Source organism: Triturus cristatus, chromosome 2_1 (assembly GCF_964204655.1).
Source record: "Triturus cristatus chromosome 2_1, aTriCri1.1, whole genome shotgun sequence".
In the NCBI taxonomy this organism is placed as follows: Eukaryota; Metazoa; Chordata; class Amphibia; order Caudata; family Salamandridae; genus Triturus; species Triturus cristatus.
In genome coordinates, this window is record NC_140581.1 from 98,362,439 (window position 1) to 98,379,753 (window position 17,315).

General features: G+C 46.4%; 1 long non-coding RNA gene across 1 annotated transcript in view; it reads right to left on the bottom strand.

Moving 5' to 3' along the window:
• Positions 1 to 346: 346 nt before the first annotated feature.
• Positions 347 to 17,315, bottom strand: part of LOC146863828 (uncharacterized) — a 45,121-nt gene continuing 28,152 nt past the window's right edge. Inside the window, exon 2 of the long non-coding RNA XR_014976569.1 lies at positions 347 to 1,621. This is a non-coding gene — a long non-coding RNA (uncharacterized LOC146863828). The remainder of the gene's footprint in view (positions 1,622 to 17,315) is intronic.

Consider the following 17,315-nt stretch of genomic DNA (forward strand, 5'->3'; position numbering starts at 1 on the left):
AAAAAGAAAAAAAATTCACTGCGGCCAATAGTTTATACAGCATTCTCAAGAGACTTAGTCGAAAGTCTCAAGGCCAAAACAGAAACACAAAGATGTGAGTGGAGGGCCATCAGTGCGTCCAGGCACCATGAGAAAGGCATTCTGGGAGCACAGCTGTCTAAGAGCGGCTCAAAAAAACCAAGGACAGCCAGAGAAGCAGTTGTAAGAAATAAAATAAGTACTTTGGGCTATTAAATGCCTCTTTTTAATGGATCACCGTTCATTTCCCTCATATAAATAAAATCATTGCTCATTGTCTTTGTAAATAACATTAGTGAGTCACCCGAATTAAAATTGACAACAGATGTAATAGGTAACAGTTTAATGCACTGAAAGTGTTCAAACCTCATGTTCCATGTCACTAGCTCTTCACTTTGATATGCAATTACTATCAACTCTAATTCATACTTTCTGACGGATCCATTATCTTATCTAATTCCCTGACACTTAGGTTGCCTCTTTAATTAGTAAAGAAATGAATAAAACTGTAAGCATTACATCCATCATACCATTACTGCACACACTTCCCAATACATATTTTCACTACAGAATTGTTTATACCATGTTAATTGCTTCTTAGTTTTAGGCAACGGCAGCTCAAGGTTATCCTCGACAGTATCCCAGGCCACTGGAATTATAAGGCAGCGGTTGACCAAATTATGCGGCAGGTTGATGATATTCTCCAGAAAGAAAAAGCAAATTATACAACATAATGCTGCACATTTTGAGATAGTATCACTTAATTATTTTGGTACGTATTACCATGTTAACACTGTTTTGGCAAACGTGTTACATCATTAGTATCAGTTTAACAACCAAATACATTAATAAGCAACTGAAAGTTGACCAGTAAACCTTTGTGAAGCACCTTCCACAGCGCTGCAAGACCTGTTGCTGCATGTTTAGTAACATTAGAGCAATTTTTTTTTTATATCTGTAGATTATGCAGAAAATGGTGGATTATGTGGCTAATTTAGTACATCCATAATGATGTAGAAAATACTGTGGATCATAATTGCAGAATTCGAGGGACCCTGGCAGTTGCCTAGAGCACAACCAGCAAGCAGTACAAAATGGACTCTTGAAGCAGCAAATGTGAACTCACTGGCAAACAGGAAGTGGCAAAATGTCCCATTCTCAATGAGGCCACCCATTAAATGTTGTGACAGAGTACGGCTTGCACCATCAAGCTGTGCTCTGACGTTGTAAATCAGCAGTACAAAAACAAACATTTTCACCTCACTGTTTCTTACAAGTTTTTCAAGTCTTCAAGGAGTTTGCAGTGTATATTCCATCCTTCATCGCACGGGAGGGAGTGCACAATGGGAATTTATAGGGGTCGGGGAGCAGCAGCTCATGGACCTTTGTTTCTTGAGAGGAGGAGAAGGGTCGAAGCAGCACAGCCAGTGCTTGCTGCACCGGAGAGCCACGTGCTGCTGATAAGGACCATCCAAGACTGCTGCTGGAGTCAAGCATGGCTTCGCCTCCATCCGCATTGGATCTCAGCAGCTCCTCTCCTCGGCTAGTCTCCAGTATGAGAATCTGAAGGACCCCCATTGCAGTGGCTGTTGACTCTGGTGTGCTTGGAACAACAAGACAGACTGTGTGTTATTTCCAACATATTTGCAGTATGTTCTCAAGTAATGCAAAATAAATATAATTCAAAAATGATATATTAATTGAACAAACTTTGATTTATTTTCCTTTTATCAGTCTTACAGATATCTTCAGTTCTACTCAGTATCCAATAAATCATTTTCTTCTCTGATATATAATACAGTTCCAAATACAACCCTTGGTGTGTATCTTGGTTGTATAAGCGTATGTTCCAATACGGTTTGATCACTGAAGAGCAATAAATAAATAAATAGACACGTGTTGCACCCCTTTCTTTGACACGCAAATCTGGGCTGCTTCAAGACTCCAGTTTACCTTGATTTTGCAAATTGCAACAACCACTTAAATCTCACGTTCTATTTGGGTCATTGAAACCCTTTTGATGTGGATTTCGTTTATACCCCTGACTTTTTGGCTCTTGCATAGACTAATTGCTGTTCACTACGAATCGTCGACTGCGGTCCTCAAGTGTGCCCGTGCACGCCTATACAAGAGACGAAAAGTCAGGCGTATAAACCAAATCTGCACCAAAAGGGATTTCAATGACCCCCAATAGAATGTGAGATACCTCTGTAGGGGGAGGGCTCTAGATGGTTCTAACACTACAAAGTGGACACTAAGTGTAAGTAGAGAATACTCAGACCCAACTCTTCAGTAAACTTCTGAACATGGGGAAGACTCAGAAGAAGCACAGCTGCTCTACTCTGCTGCAAAGACTGTTACTATGGTGCCCACTGCCTGAGTGAGAAGGACTGGACCTGCATCTGGAACGCAAGACCACCCCAGTGACTGCAAGGGCTACCTGGCTGGCCTCCTGACCAAAGTGTCAGGGATGGAATTGGCTCCACTCTTCTTGGACCCTGCACCTGGACTGTGACCGCTGCCAGTAATAACGCCCTAAGAGATGCCTCCACAGTCCTGGAGCCTTGAAGATAAGATAAAGGTGCACTCCGAGCCCAGCTGTGGTCTCCATTGGAACCTACGTGAAATGATGCAAAGCACCGCAAAGCCATGCAGCTCTGCTGCCAGCACTGTCGCAGAGGACGCAAAGCCCTTCCAAGCTTTGCCACATTGCTCACCTGAATCAACACAGAGTGACACAAAGCCTCACAAAGGCTCGCTGCACAGCCTAATCAGAACTGAAGCTGCAAGTCGCAAAGTGTCGCAAAGCAACGCTGCGCAGACAGTGCACCAAGGACATAAGGAACAATTCTTAGCGTGCCAAACTTAGTCCTGTGCCCGGCTTGCACTCCATCATGGTCGAACTGAATTTGTACCTTTGTACTGGTCCAGTGTGACCAGATCACAGTTATTTCTTTTTGCTTTCAAGCATTATCTTTACCTAATTCTTTAAAACTGTATATCTCTAGTTTTACAAATTGGGTTTTTGTTGTGTTGGTCTCAATTTATTTATAACATTTTACTCCATTTTTCTAAGTTGGTGTGGTATTTTTCTTGTGTTGTGTTTTCACTTTATTACTGTTGGAAGTGCTACATAAATACTTTACACATTAGGGTTGAGCACAGGTTCATTTAGGGTTTGCTTGTGTTTCATCCTGACAAGAATTGTGGTTGCTGCTTGAGTAGTGCTTCACCCTCCTCAACCAGTAACCCAATTCTACCATGGTTCAGTTTGCTGGGACAATTAGAGGTGCAGCAGGAGACATAGACCATGGATTATCTTCATACTGGGACTGTACCACTTTCATTTGTAATAGCGACTGCTACCAGACGGGAGTCGTGAGGCAGGAAGGGAATCAAAAAATAAAAAAAATAAAAAACATTAATTAAAAAACATACTTACCTCGCTACGGGTCGGCCAGTGCATCAACTCCATCCTCTTCGTCGGGTCTGGCAGCAGGAAGTACCGGGCTCTCAGGATCCCAACAGACAATCACAATGCTGCAGTGCAGCTTTGTGATTGGTCTCAGCACTGTGGTTTTGCTCTCCGACAGGCAGTGGGAGCCTGGGCATGTTCTCCACCCAGGCTGTAATGCAGCCTGGGTGGAGCACATGCAAAGTACGCATGACGCTTTGGCCATCCCTAGACGACCCCCAAAGCGTCATGCGCACTTACAAAGTGCCCACCACTCCTCCGCCTACAGTGCTCTAGCGTCACGGAGCCCAGCTCCGCCCGCATATAACAACTGGGACACTGCAGTAGGAAAAATAAAAGGATAATAACGCTGGTCGTATTTATCATTTTATTTTTCCTTCTTGGACTGCTCCAGGAGCAGTGGGGCAACGCTCTCCCACCTTAGTGGAGGAGCCGCGGCTGTATGTCTGCTACTTCACTCTCCTCTCTCAAGTCAACCTTCACCTCCTCTTCAACCAGAAGCCCACGATAGTCATCAGCTCTCTGGACATAGGACTTCTTTGTTGAACAGGACTCCCTGCAACATGATATTTCCACAATAGAAAGGGTCAACCTGGGAACCCTGAAGACCATCTGTGACCAAAGCATCAGATGAAGCCCCGAACCTTAAACCTGCATCAAGGTGAATAGTATCACTATGTTCAAAGAGAAGCCGGTGCCCTCTGTGCTACCTATTTTTGCCCCTAACCCCAGAAGTTTGCTTTCACTTGTGTACATGTATGATGGCCTTCTGATAAAATATGGACAGCTCCCAGGAAAATGTGGGTGCAGGATGGCAAGGTAGCCTAGGAGCAGCTCAGGTGATAGACTAGGTAAAGAGGAAAAACTGAAATTTGTATGAATTTCAAGAAGCTTTCTTAGGATCCATTGATCAATCAAGGGCCTCTTAGGGAATTTACTGTTTTTGTCAGGATTTTGGAATTTGTTGAAGCTCCACAAACCTTAGTAATCCCACATCTTGCTTTTTCTGGAGGGCGACTGCAGGGTTTGCTTGGCCAGTGTTACATAGTAGGTCCTGGTTCATATTCTTGATGATCTATGCATGACGTGTGATGGCGACGGAGTCAGCACACTGACTTTACCAGTTCTCTTTTATTTAACACCGATCACATTGTTCTTTTGGGCCACCTTAGCCAGGCTGGATCTGGACTAGTTGGCGTCACCCCATTTTTCGGCTGCACAAATTCACTCTTGGTTGTAGGGTCCAACTGACATCTTCCCTCTTACCTATACATTTTAACTCCTGTGCCTACTTATTGGAATGCCTATTTCCCATTTACATTTAGATACATAGGGGCCTATTCTCGAAGGCAGTGTTAGCTATGTAATACTTCTGAAATACACTTTGACCTGCTCTTCGTGAATTGGCCCAAAACGTAAAATATGAAAATTCAAAGATTATTCATATATAGTCAGTACAAATAGAAAGGACTTTGCCGTGTCTGCACTTTTACAATAGTGGGGTTTACGCTTCAGGGCTACTTCACTCACTATGTAAGAGTATGTAATACTACTTACCGTACTCATAAATTCTTTTGTGAATTGTCCTTTTAGATTTTAACTGATGGGAACCAAATGATGATCAGACTAGGCAGAGATCAGGAGTTGCTATTCCTTCAATTACAAGACTGCCTCAGCTGTCGGATGCTTGAAAACTGACTGAAACTGCATGCTTGTAAAATGAAGTGATGTTTTTGGCAACACCACCCTCGTGTCTTGGACCTTTCTCCATCCCAATTAAAATGTCCTGTCCTAAAGTGTTAGGTATTAAACTAATTGTAATATGATGGTCAACTCTGGCAGCTAAACGATCACTTGAGGCTCCCATTAACACTGTAACTCACAAATCAAGTTAAAATAACTTATATTCTAGACACACGTGGGTTCACGTGATGCCGGTAAGACGGTGGAGTAATTCATAAGCTTCATTTTACTGAAGTGTGTGAATTGAGTACCAGTAAATTGGGTATTAGTAACATTTGTTGTAAACCTAGAACTAGCAAACATGCAGTATGAAGCACCATCTAATAAGTGTATGTGTTGATGATAATTTATAGAAAGGCGTGGACAATGTGCTGGTGCCTTGACTAGTGAATGAAATCACTTCCTGGGCTTCAGGCAGAGTTGTGTTGTTACAGTTTAACTGAACAAGCGCACTGTACACTTTGTACTGTATGTATCTTAACAATTATCATTTCCCCAGGTTTTCTAAAAAAGCAAAACGTAAAGCAAATTTAATAACTATAATTATTTCGCTTGAAAAAATAAAAACATTAGTTTGTCAAACAGACTGCTGTCATCAATTCAGTGTGCTATGTGTGACTGTGAATATGTCAGTATTAAATTCCTGCTCATGAACATGAATACTAAGTTGTCATAGATTCTCTCAACGCACACACATATGGACACTCGCACACACCCCTCTCCCACATACACACTCCCCCAGGTACATCCTCACAGCTCCATCAACATTTCCCTGCACTACCTTTCCTGCATCTCCTGATCTGTCAATAAACTATGCCTATCACTGAGTTAGTGATGGCAGATGAACTTTAAAAGTGATGGGAAGTAAATTGGATGGAACAAATGAAATAAGAGAGGAAGCCTGGCTTTCTCCAGAACCGAATGGTGCCTTGTACCACACACTTTCCACGTACATTGTCTAAAATCCCAGAGCCCCTGAAGGGGCACTAATGAAATAATCCAGTGCTTTCACTGTGTGCCAGGACTTATCCTTTACCCTCCCCAGGTTTGTTGGGATTTCACAAACCTCAACAAAATATTGGGCAAATGGTTGCAAAAGAATACAGGTATTAGCAGCTTTCCCTTAGAAATCGGGATAAACGTATCACACACATGCTGTGCCAACAACCCAGTAATGAAATTTTAAATAGTCTATCATGTTATGCTATGTAAATAGAGCCTTTCTGCACTTCTTCATTTTATTTCCTTTCATTTAAAACTCTGCTTAGTCCAAGAATATTCTTTGTATGTTATGACTGAGAATCTACTTGCACGCTGGAAGAAAAAAAGTTATACAGCCCCATAATAGCAGAATCATAGAAATATTATAAGCTCAGACAGTATTGATACCAATCAATTTAGAGACCACCCAGGTTCAGACAACAGGCAGGTTACACCAGTCTTACATGCTCGGGCCTCAGATAGCAGTAGTGACAAAGGCAAGCGCGCCTACGCCCATCCGTGAACCGAACACGACCAGCACTAGGAACCCTGGACCTCCGCACAACCAACGCTACAACTCAGCGGCACTCCACGCACTCAACTAAGTTTGCAACAACAACTGCAAGCTAGCTTCACCAGCCAAAACCTACGGACCCTTCAGCTGTCACTGTTGCCGGCACACCTGGAGCACCGCCAGGACCACGGATCCAGCACAACCCGCCCCCAAGTACACAACCGCACCGAAGACCCTGCAATGCATCCTCCTCAACGTCCGATCCCTCCACAAACACACCACTGAAATCTGGGACCTCCTCAACAGCACCAACCCGGACATCGCATTCTTAACCGAAACCTGGACCAACACCACCTCAGGACCGGACATCGCCATCGACATTCCCCAAGGATACAAGATCTCCCGGAAGGACCGCCTTACCTGCCCTGGAGGAGGAATCGTTATCATCTACAAATCCACCCTCCGGCTGAGCACACTCCCCGACGAGCTCACAGACCTGATGGAACACCTACACATCAAGATACAGGCCAGCCCCACCACCCCCCTTCAAGGAACCCTCACCTACAGACCCAGACCCAGGACCCCGCAGACCATTCACCAACTCCATCACGGACATCATCTCCCCACAACCCATTGTGTCCACCAACTACACCTTACCGGGAGAACTCAACTTCCACCTCGACAACCAACTTGACCCCAACACCATATCCCTCCTGGACAACCTCTAGAACTTTGGACTCCCCCAGAGCGTGACGGAACCCACGCACTCAGCAGGACACACCCTTTACCCCCTCTTCACAACAAGAAACTCAATCACTTTCAGCCACACCACCGAACTCCCGTGGACAGACCATTGATGCATCCACTTCACCTTCAGAACACCCACCATCCACAGACCCCAGCACCTGCTCCAACGAAGAAACGACCAAAATCACCGACAACCAGCTCACCTCCTCACTCGGCAACTCCACTCCAACCATCGCGGAAGATGACGATCCCAACAACGCAGCCCAAACTCTGCACAGATGGGTCTCCGACAGCGCCAACACCATAGCCCCCCTCAAGAAGAACAACAACACACACGCCAAGAAAGCCAGATAGTTTACCACCAAACTTCAAGAGTCCAGACGCATATGCCGCCGCCTCGAAAAGGCCTGGAGGAACTCCAAAGAAGCCCACAGCAACTTCAGAACCGCCTTCAACGCCCACCACCAACTCATCAGAAATACGAGAAAAACAGCAATCAAAGACAGAATCTCCACACATGCGCACAACAGCAAAGAGCTCTTCAGCATCATCAAGGAGTTTGCCCATCCCACCAGCGGGTGTACTGACATCCCTCCCTCACAAGACCTCTGCGACAATCTCAGCACCTTCTTCCACCCCAAAATCAAGAATATTTACGACAACTTCGACAAAGACAGCCAATACACTGAACCCTCAACAGCCACCCCGACACCCTGAAGCCAACGATTGACAGCTGGACAGCCCTCACCACCGAAGACATTCTGAAGACGATGAAGTCAATCTACTCCGGGGACCCCATGGACCCCTGCCCCCACCACATCTTCAACAGAGCGCCAACACCACCGCACCCATGCTTCGTCACACCATCAACCGCTTCCTGGTGAACGACTGGAAGCACACCGAGATCAACCCCCTCCTGAAGAAGCCCTCGGCGGACCCCACTGACATCAAAAACTACATACCCATCTCCCTGCTCCCATTCCCAGTGAAAGTCATCAAGAAAGCCATCAACAGCCAACCCGCCACCTTCATCGAAGAGCACAACATCCTCGATTCCTCCCAATCCGGCTTCAGAAAAAATCACAGTACAGAAACCGCCCTCCTCGCCGCAACAGATGACATCCGCTCCCTCCTGGTCAGAGAAGAAACAGTAGCCCTCATCCTCCTCGACCTCTCAGCGGCCTTTGACACAGTCTCTCACGGCACCCTAGCACGCAGACTTCAGGACACAGGGATCCAGGACAAGGCCCTCGACTTGATCCACTATTTTCTCTCCTGCAGAACGCAGCGGGTCAAACTCCCTCCTTTCCTCTCGGACCCTACACCGACCACCTCCGGAGTCCCCCAGGGATCCTCCCTCAGCCCCATGCTATTCAACATCTACATTGCTCCACTCGCCCCCATCGTCAGAACCCACGGACTCAACATTGTTTCATACGCAGACGACACCCAACTCATCCTCTCCCTATCAAACGAACCCAACGTAGCCAAACACCACTTTCAAGAAGGCATGGAAGCAGTGGCCAAATGGATGAAAAGCAGCTGCCTACAACTCAACACTGACAAAACAGAAGTACTCATCATGGGCCTACACCTCGACACCTGAAACCCGCCCTCGGAAGCCCGCCCACCCCCACGGACCACGCACGCAACCTCGGAATCATCCGGGACTCTGAACTCAAAATGGACTGCCAGATCAACTCTGTCGCATCCTCCTGCTTCCACACCCCCGCCTCCTACATAAGACCTTCAAATTGATCCCCCTCGAGCATAGAAAGACCCTCACTCACGCCCTTGTCACCAGCAGACTTGACTACGGCAACGCACTCTATGCCGAAACAAAAACCTCACCCGCTATAAAACAACCAGGATGCCGCCGCAAGACTTGTCCTGAACCTGCCAAGGCACTGCCACATCTCCCAGCACCTGCGCACACTCCACTGACTCCCCATCGAGGCTAGAATCACCTTCAAGATTCCCACCCACGCACACAAAGCCCTCCACAACACCGGACAGCATACCTGAACAGCTGACTCGAATTCCACTCAACCCAAAGGATCCTACGATCATCCCAGCTTTTCTACGCCGTGGTCCCCTGCGCTAGGAAGACCAGATCGGGAGGCTGCTCCTTCTCCTTCCTCACGGCCAGAGCCTGGAACGTCCTACTTCTCCACCTCAGACAGACGACATCAGTGGCATAACGAAACTTGAGGGGGACCCCCCTGCAAGGTACAGTGAGGGCCCCCCTGCAGATTAAATCGGGAGCTCTCCACCCAGAGTTTTGTGCTGAGGGGCCCCCTTGATCATGGGGGCACCCCCGCACCATGCCACTGCTCACGCTCCTCACTCATACTGCCTGTCCATGTTCACCACCCTTCTCGCACTATCAGTCCATGTGCCCAAGGCCGCTCGCAATGTCAATATACCCCAAGCTTCTCTCTCTGTCTGTCAATGTGGCCCAGGCCATCGCTCTGTGTGTCCGTGTTCCCCAAGCTGTGCTCTGCCCCTGCCCCTCACTCTGATCACGTGCTCCATACTCCTCACTGTTCATGTGCCCCGCCATGCCCCTGCAATGTCAATGTATCCTAGGCCCCCCCCGCTCTCTATTTGCTCCCAGGGCCCTCATATTGTGCCCTCCAAGCTCCTTATGCTGTCTAAGATTCCCGGGCTATTCGCAAAGTATTTCCATGCACCAGTAGGTCCTCGCGGTTTCTGCCCAGGTGTCTCTAGCGATCCCCACACTGTCTGTCTATGTGACCCGACACAGCAGCCTAGCTACCCATGTCTCGCACACAATTCCCTTGTGCTCCAGGCCCCATGCGCCGTGTTCCATGTGCTCCAGGTTCCTCTTTACACTTGCTACCTCGGTCTCTGTCCATGCGCCCAGCTACTCACATTCTGCTCAGCTCGGTATGCTTCCGGGGCCCTCATTTTGTGCCATCCAAGATCCTTATGCTTTCTAAGATTCCCGGGCTATTCACAAAGTATTTCCATGCACCAGTAGGTCCTCGCGGTTTCTGCCCAGGTGTCTCTAGCTCAAGCGATCCCCACACTGTCTGTCTATGTGACCCGACACAGCAGCCTAGCTACCCATATCTCGCACACAATTCCCTTGTGCTCCAGGCCCCATGTGCCATTTTCCATGTGCTCCAGGCTCCTCTTTACACTTGCTACCTCGGTCTCTGTCCATGCGCCCAGCTACTCACATTCTGCTCAGCTCGGTATACTTCCAGGTGTGCTAAACGTGGGCGCCAAGCTCCTCGCGCTCTCTGCTCACATGCTCCCCTTCCCCCCCATCTCCCCTCTAGGTGGCGAATGTCAGCTGGATTATACCACCAGAAGAGCGGGGGTTGTCTTTCCCTTGCAGTGAGGCTGTGGCCCTCCCCAGAGTGCGTTTCTCATGTGAGAGCATTGCTCTGATACATGTGACGTCGAGGTTGGGACCCTCGCACACCTGTGCTGCAGCTCTTGGCCCTGCTGTGAAGAGTGCCTGTCACGTGCTGCTGCATGTGTCTAGAGTGGCCTGACTGGTGCCTTGGTGTATGCTGTTGTCACACCGGCGTGTCTCCCCAAAGGCCGGGCCCATGGATAATAGAGCATAACATACAGTGGATGCTTTCTGTTTCCCAGTCCAACGCTGATGATTTATCTATCTCGGAAGGATGAAAGTCTGAACGGATCCACCAAAATTCAAACCTGTGAACAAATGGTTACACACTGTAGCCTGTAGGGGACGCTTCAATCCCCTGGGAGACCCCTCTTTAATTAAGGTACAGCTCGAGATCGCTAAGCAGTGTCCCTCTCGATAATAGCAGGAGATTAAGAAGGTAGAATGGCACATTATAGCTGTCATTGTTCTGGCATCCGGGAGCCAAATAACAGACTTCAGACCCATCCTACACATTTTTATTGCTATGGTGAGAAAATATGTGGAAAGGCCGTTGGTTCATTTTAAAGGCATGTCCAGCCACCCCTTCTCCTCTGCCCGTCACTGTGCTCTCTGAGGCAGGACCCTGCAATGGGACCTTATAGGTATTTAGTTATGCACCACAATATCCTTCGTGCAACAACATCAACTGTGCATGGGTAAACACTTATAAGGTCCCAAAGGCGAGACCTATTGGCTATGCCAAAGCTTGTTTTTAAATTGGGCATAGACATTCGCTAGGAATAAGACGTAAATAATAGGAATTTCCCCGAGCCAATTTTAACCACACCCCCACCTCTCCCTTCAACCCGCATTGAAGGGCATTCAAATGCGCCATGGCAAACGCCAGGCCAGGATAAAGTAAAAAGATACACGCTTGAGACCAGGAGAGGCTCTCCTGGTCTAGCGGTACCGACGGATAGAGGCTCTCCTGGTCTAGCGGTACCGACGGATAGAGCGGTGCTGCCTTCCTGAGCGGTTGCCAGGCGAGAGGTGAGATCCTGTACCCAGCCTTCGCGGGTGCATGCAGGTCTAAATACAGGCTGATGACAGTGCATTGGCCCCATATCCTTTTTGGTATAGTTTATTCACTTTTCTCACTTTGCAGTAGCGTTTTCCTGAAAGGTCCTGACGAAAGCCCAATCCACCTTTGGTCTTCGTGGGCTGAAACATGTTGACCACCTAAAACCCACACCATAGCAGTTCTAAATCCATACTTCAGGTGTACTGCTTTTTAATCCTGACAGTAGGCACCTTTTGATTAAAGTTGGCTTTGGTGCCTCCTAGCCAGTTTTAGTCTATCACTATTTTCCACACACTCACTAATTGCATTTCTTGCGCTGCACCCTTGCTCACACTTCCTGGCTCATCATATGTGGACTTAGTTAGTCCTGAACATCAAAAATAAAACATCCCTGAGCTCCTCCCTCTCAGAGAGGGGGTTGTAGCCCCCAAGGGAACTAGGTTTTTGTCTTGGGAGGAGAGTCCCTATGATGAAGCATGTCACCAATGGTGAGTGAGGGATCTCGTCCTTAAAGGGATCTGCCCTTATGCATATTGCGCTCACTAGCTCCCTAAAAGTTAGGTTTACTACCACATAGGTTTAAATAATACTTAGAGGTAGTCCGTAGACCCTAGGATTTCTGCGTTTTGTCAATAGGAGTACAGTCTAACCAACAGCCTTGCCAAGTATCACGCATCAGGCGTGAGACTAAAGCATTTCAGTGTGGTGGTCTGCATCACCGCACTGAAATGCGAAGTCACGCATTATAGCGCCTCCTTTGTGAAAGCGGGAGCACTGCTAGTGCACCTTTATTAACTGAATTTTTAGCTGCCAAGGTTTCTGATTACTATGTGTGACATTTTCATAATTTAGTGTAATTGTGAATGACATTTCAACGACTATGAGTGACGCTTTCTCGCAAGCAAAATCAAGCAATGAAGAGGAGGGAAATCTAAAAATATCAGAAATTACACCCATTTGAGCAACAAGAAACTCTGAGAAGATCTTAAAACTGCTGCAAAGCACGAGAAATGGAAGGGGTGACTGCAGTTCTCAGTAACAGAGGGCAAACACTGCAGCTGCTCAGAAGATGGTTTTAGTAATCTGATCATTCATGACCACGCGATAGCCTAAAAGGCTAATTTTAAAGCATAGCAAGTGCAGTTAGGAGATCATACTGTCTCTCGGTCTCAAGCACGTACTCATAGCTGGCAAGTTTTCTGACTTCTTATGTGTCATATTTTCATGATTTCACTGTATATATGAGTGACATTCCATGGCAACATGTGACAGCATGTGTAACACTTAGAGTGACACTTTCGCAAATCAAGCAATGAAGTGCATTGACAGAAACAAATATCCGAAAATACACACATTCAAGTTATGAGAAGTTTAAAAAAGATATTGAAACCACTATAGAATACCTGAAAAGGAAGTTCACTAACCTACCACCTCTTTCTAAGAGGATCACACTGTCATCTGTCAGGGGCTCACTGATGCAGAGTGCTGGCATACGTTGCACTCAGCTGCTGTCCTCTAGCTCTGGCCTCAACACTGGCGGCTCACTTAGGATTGCCACTTTTTGCAGAAAAAATACCAGCCCCTAATCCAGGTTTTAACGGTTTGTTAAGGCCTGGACTTGATTTTTAAGGGAACTTTATATGAAATTGTCCATATTCGTTTTTGAAATGCACTTTATGTCTTTGTTTACGTTATCAGTCGGAGGTCATTAGGACAGCTTGACTTGGGAATACATTTTATAATGTTTTCTTATCACATGCACTGTTTAAAGTATGTACGGATATGGGTAAAATACCTTTTGTGTCTGCCAGGATATTAAAATGCTTACTGTACTGGAGCCGCACTTCTAGTTCTGCTTTCTCTGATAATGTAGCTGAAAGCTGCTGGTGCTGGCATGGGGAAACAACCTTTACAACGCAGTCATTACATTGCACTACCTTTACAACGCAGTCATTACATCTCACTACCTTTACATAACAGTCATTATATCGCAACATCTTTTACATTGCATGTCTTGCAACGCATGTCATTACAATGCATGTCACTACAACACAGGCATTACATCGCAAGTCATTACAATGCATAACATTACAACTCATAGTACCCTTACACTATCCAACACTTACCCTACTGTTGCATTTACTGGAGTTAGAATAGTAATTTTTACCCCTACACTATCCAACACTTACCCTATTGTTGCACTCACTGGAGTTAGAATGGTAATTATTACCCCTATACTACCCAACACTTACCTTAAATGCGATGTAATGGTATGCATTGTAATGGTATGTGTTGCAAAGGTTTAATGCGATGTAATAGAATGCATTGTAAAGGTAGTTTATGAAAATGCGATGTAATGGCATGTGCGATGTATAAGAATGCATTGTAAAGGCAGCGTAAACCATGCGCCACGTTGCGTCTTATTTACAAGGTGACGCATCTAAGCAGATGTGTCAAGTTGCAAAGCACTGCGCCACATGAAACCTGCGTCAGGTTTCATGTGGACATTCCGTCACAGTGTGGGCGTTCCGTTTGAGGAAAGCCTCGGAAAAGTGACGCAGTGAAATACTTTTCGGACGCTGCTGCGTCAAAATCTTGTGCCTGCTTGAAGCAGGCGTAAGGCGTGATGCAGCATGTTGGAGATAGGCCAGGTTGAAACAGTGCTGGAGTTGCGTCGCGCCCGCGACACGACTCTCGCACTGCGCCAACCTTACGCCGGCAGATACATCACGCATCTGCCTATCCGCGCGCCACGGCGCATCCATGGTGGCGCATGGGTAGTTTTGCGTGACGCATCTTTCTTGGCGCATCCCTGCTGATTTGCAGGGATGCACCAGAAGTTGTAAATCTGCCCCTTACATTTTTGCAGCGAGCAGGGCAAATCAGTAACGTCGATGTGACAAGCCGCAACATTACGACAGGACTTGGACTAAAACCCACTGCCACTACCCTGCAGCCAGCAGATGGCAACCAATGGAAACTACCGGGCAATCATGGTTCTGGGCGGCTGGTCATGTGTGCTAAGCTCTGGGCTTTAGCTGCACCGTGCGCTGCTGAGATTCTGATTACTCGCACCAGTCACTAAAACTAATTAACTACAGCTGTCGCAGTGCGCACGCTCAGATAACTGAAACTCAAGCTCATTCATTGGCCGGGCAGTCACTGACTCCTGATGACGTCATTTGAAATGCTGCGCGCGAGGTCAGAGTCGGTGAAAATTCAATAGTGTGTAAATTAGTAGCAGCTACTGTGCGAAAAACTGCCCAGACCCAAAGCCTGCCCGGACCAGCGCGCACGGGTGACCACGTACTGCCTAAAATTCTGCAGCGACTACTTTGTGCTGAGGGGGCCCCTTGAGCTTGGGGGCACCCCCCCCCCGTGACACGGGGGCTGCGGGGGCTTTTGTTACGCCCCTGGACGACATCACTCCCCATCTTCACGAGAAACCTCAAAACATGGCTCTTCGTGGACTGGAACCTGCACCTCCCCTCCTCCCCAACGCCTGGAGACCCTTACGGGTGAGTAGTCGCGCTTGACAAGCACTTGATTGATTGATTAACAACAAAAACAGAAAAAAACTTGAGCAATATAGGAGATGAATGAAATCATAAAAGTCATGAGCTCACTGCCATGTCATTGGGTGCCCTCTGGGACTTAGGAGCCAAGGTCAGCAACAAGTCTCCTGAAATCAACATTTATTATTACTTGAAAATCAGTTATTAATAGATTTCAGAAGGCACACATTTTGCCCGCAGACCTGACGTTGCCCGTTTCTTAAAATGTATACTTATTGCTATCAAATAAATTATTTGGATTTTAGATAAATAAGTTCAGTCCCCCCAAACAAAGACTTGTTATTTTGCTGAAGAAAGATTCTTTTAGTTCTGAAATACCAGATTTTCAATGAATACATGGTTGGTCCACAAACACCAGCCTGCCATATGTATTCTTGCCAGACATGGACAGAATTGGTCTCATTTTCCATTCCAGGTGTCAGGCCCAGGCTTCTACCAGGATGATGCCAAGGAGAGAGAAAAGTCTGTCAGTGCAGCCCACAATAGGTCCAAAGGTGATATTACTATGCCAGGGCCAATATTAGGAATTATTCTTACCCCTCCGAATGTTACTCATTTTATCAACCACTGAAGGATGAAAGGCTGAGGGGACATATTGGGACTGAAACCTGTGACCACATGATAAATGCAAGCGAAATTGAGTGCATGCATCAGACCAGTAAAGAAAAACAAGATCTCAAAATGCCAAAGAACAGAGAGAACGTGCAAAAAGATGGAATTGTTCACACAACTTGAAAAGCTAATTGAGCTTCATGAGACCAACCAGATGACACCACGTTTCACACACGCCGAGGGATGGGGGCGATGATGTTTTTAAGACATTTAGGATGATGTGAGAGTAAACGTTTGCAAAACCAAGGAAGCACTGTGTGCAGGTTAATGCTGTCTTGTGGCAGAACAAACACTACGTTTTCCATGATACACCAATGGAACTCCCAGTGCCTTAGTGTTGTGAAAAGAGGAGCCCGGTAAGCTCTTCCTTGAGGTTGTGCTACACGCAGGTCTCAGTCTGCAGGCTTTGAGCTGGTCCTTGATCCAAAAATAGCACTCTCCTGGTACAGCTCTCAGGCTGCAAACAGGACATTGAACCTTGGTCTTCTCATCTTCATCTAGGCTTCTTTCCTGTCTACTGGGACAGGGGATAAACTCAAGGTCCTAGTGCTGCTGCAGAGTCCTCACGCCTGCTGCTGGAAAGCTCCAGTTCAAAGTAAAGGTGAATGCGAAGTACTGGCTGTGGAGAGCTAATAATTATTAAAACTTTTGGACACTGACAGGTCGCCAAGGTCCATTAAGAAGATATATAAGCTTTACATTTCTTAACCAAAGCAGGATTAATCTTTGCACATTTTGTGGGGTTGCAAAATCTTCCATTTTTTTCTTGTTAAATGTTGTGAAATTCCATGAAAGGTTCATCCAAGTATAGATTAATATAAACATTTATTTTGTTTCCTTCCTTCTCTCATCCTTCGTTCAGCCTCTGTCCGACCTTCTGTCCACACTTCTGTCTTTTTCTATCTTGCTTTCCTTCACTCTTTCCATCCCTTGTGTACTGTTTCCATCAATGCATCTATCTATGTTTCTGCCTTTTCCATCAATCAATCTTCATCAGACTTTTGTGGCTGCAAACTTTTTTAGTTTTTTTTTTCACAAAGGCCTTGTTCACAGATATTTTTACAAAATTCTCTTTAAAATCCCTGTTCCTTGCTATGCCACACGGACTTTGCTGTAAATCTTCCCGAGCATGCATGTTATTTTTGTGAGTATTTTCAATATTATCTTATTCGAAGTTTTTAAAATTAAAATTTCGAGTT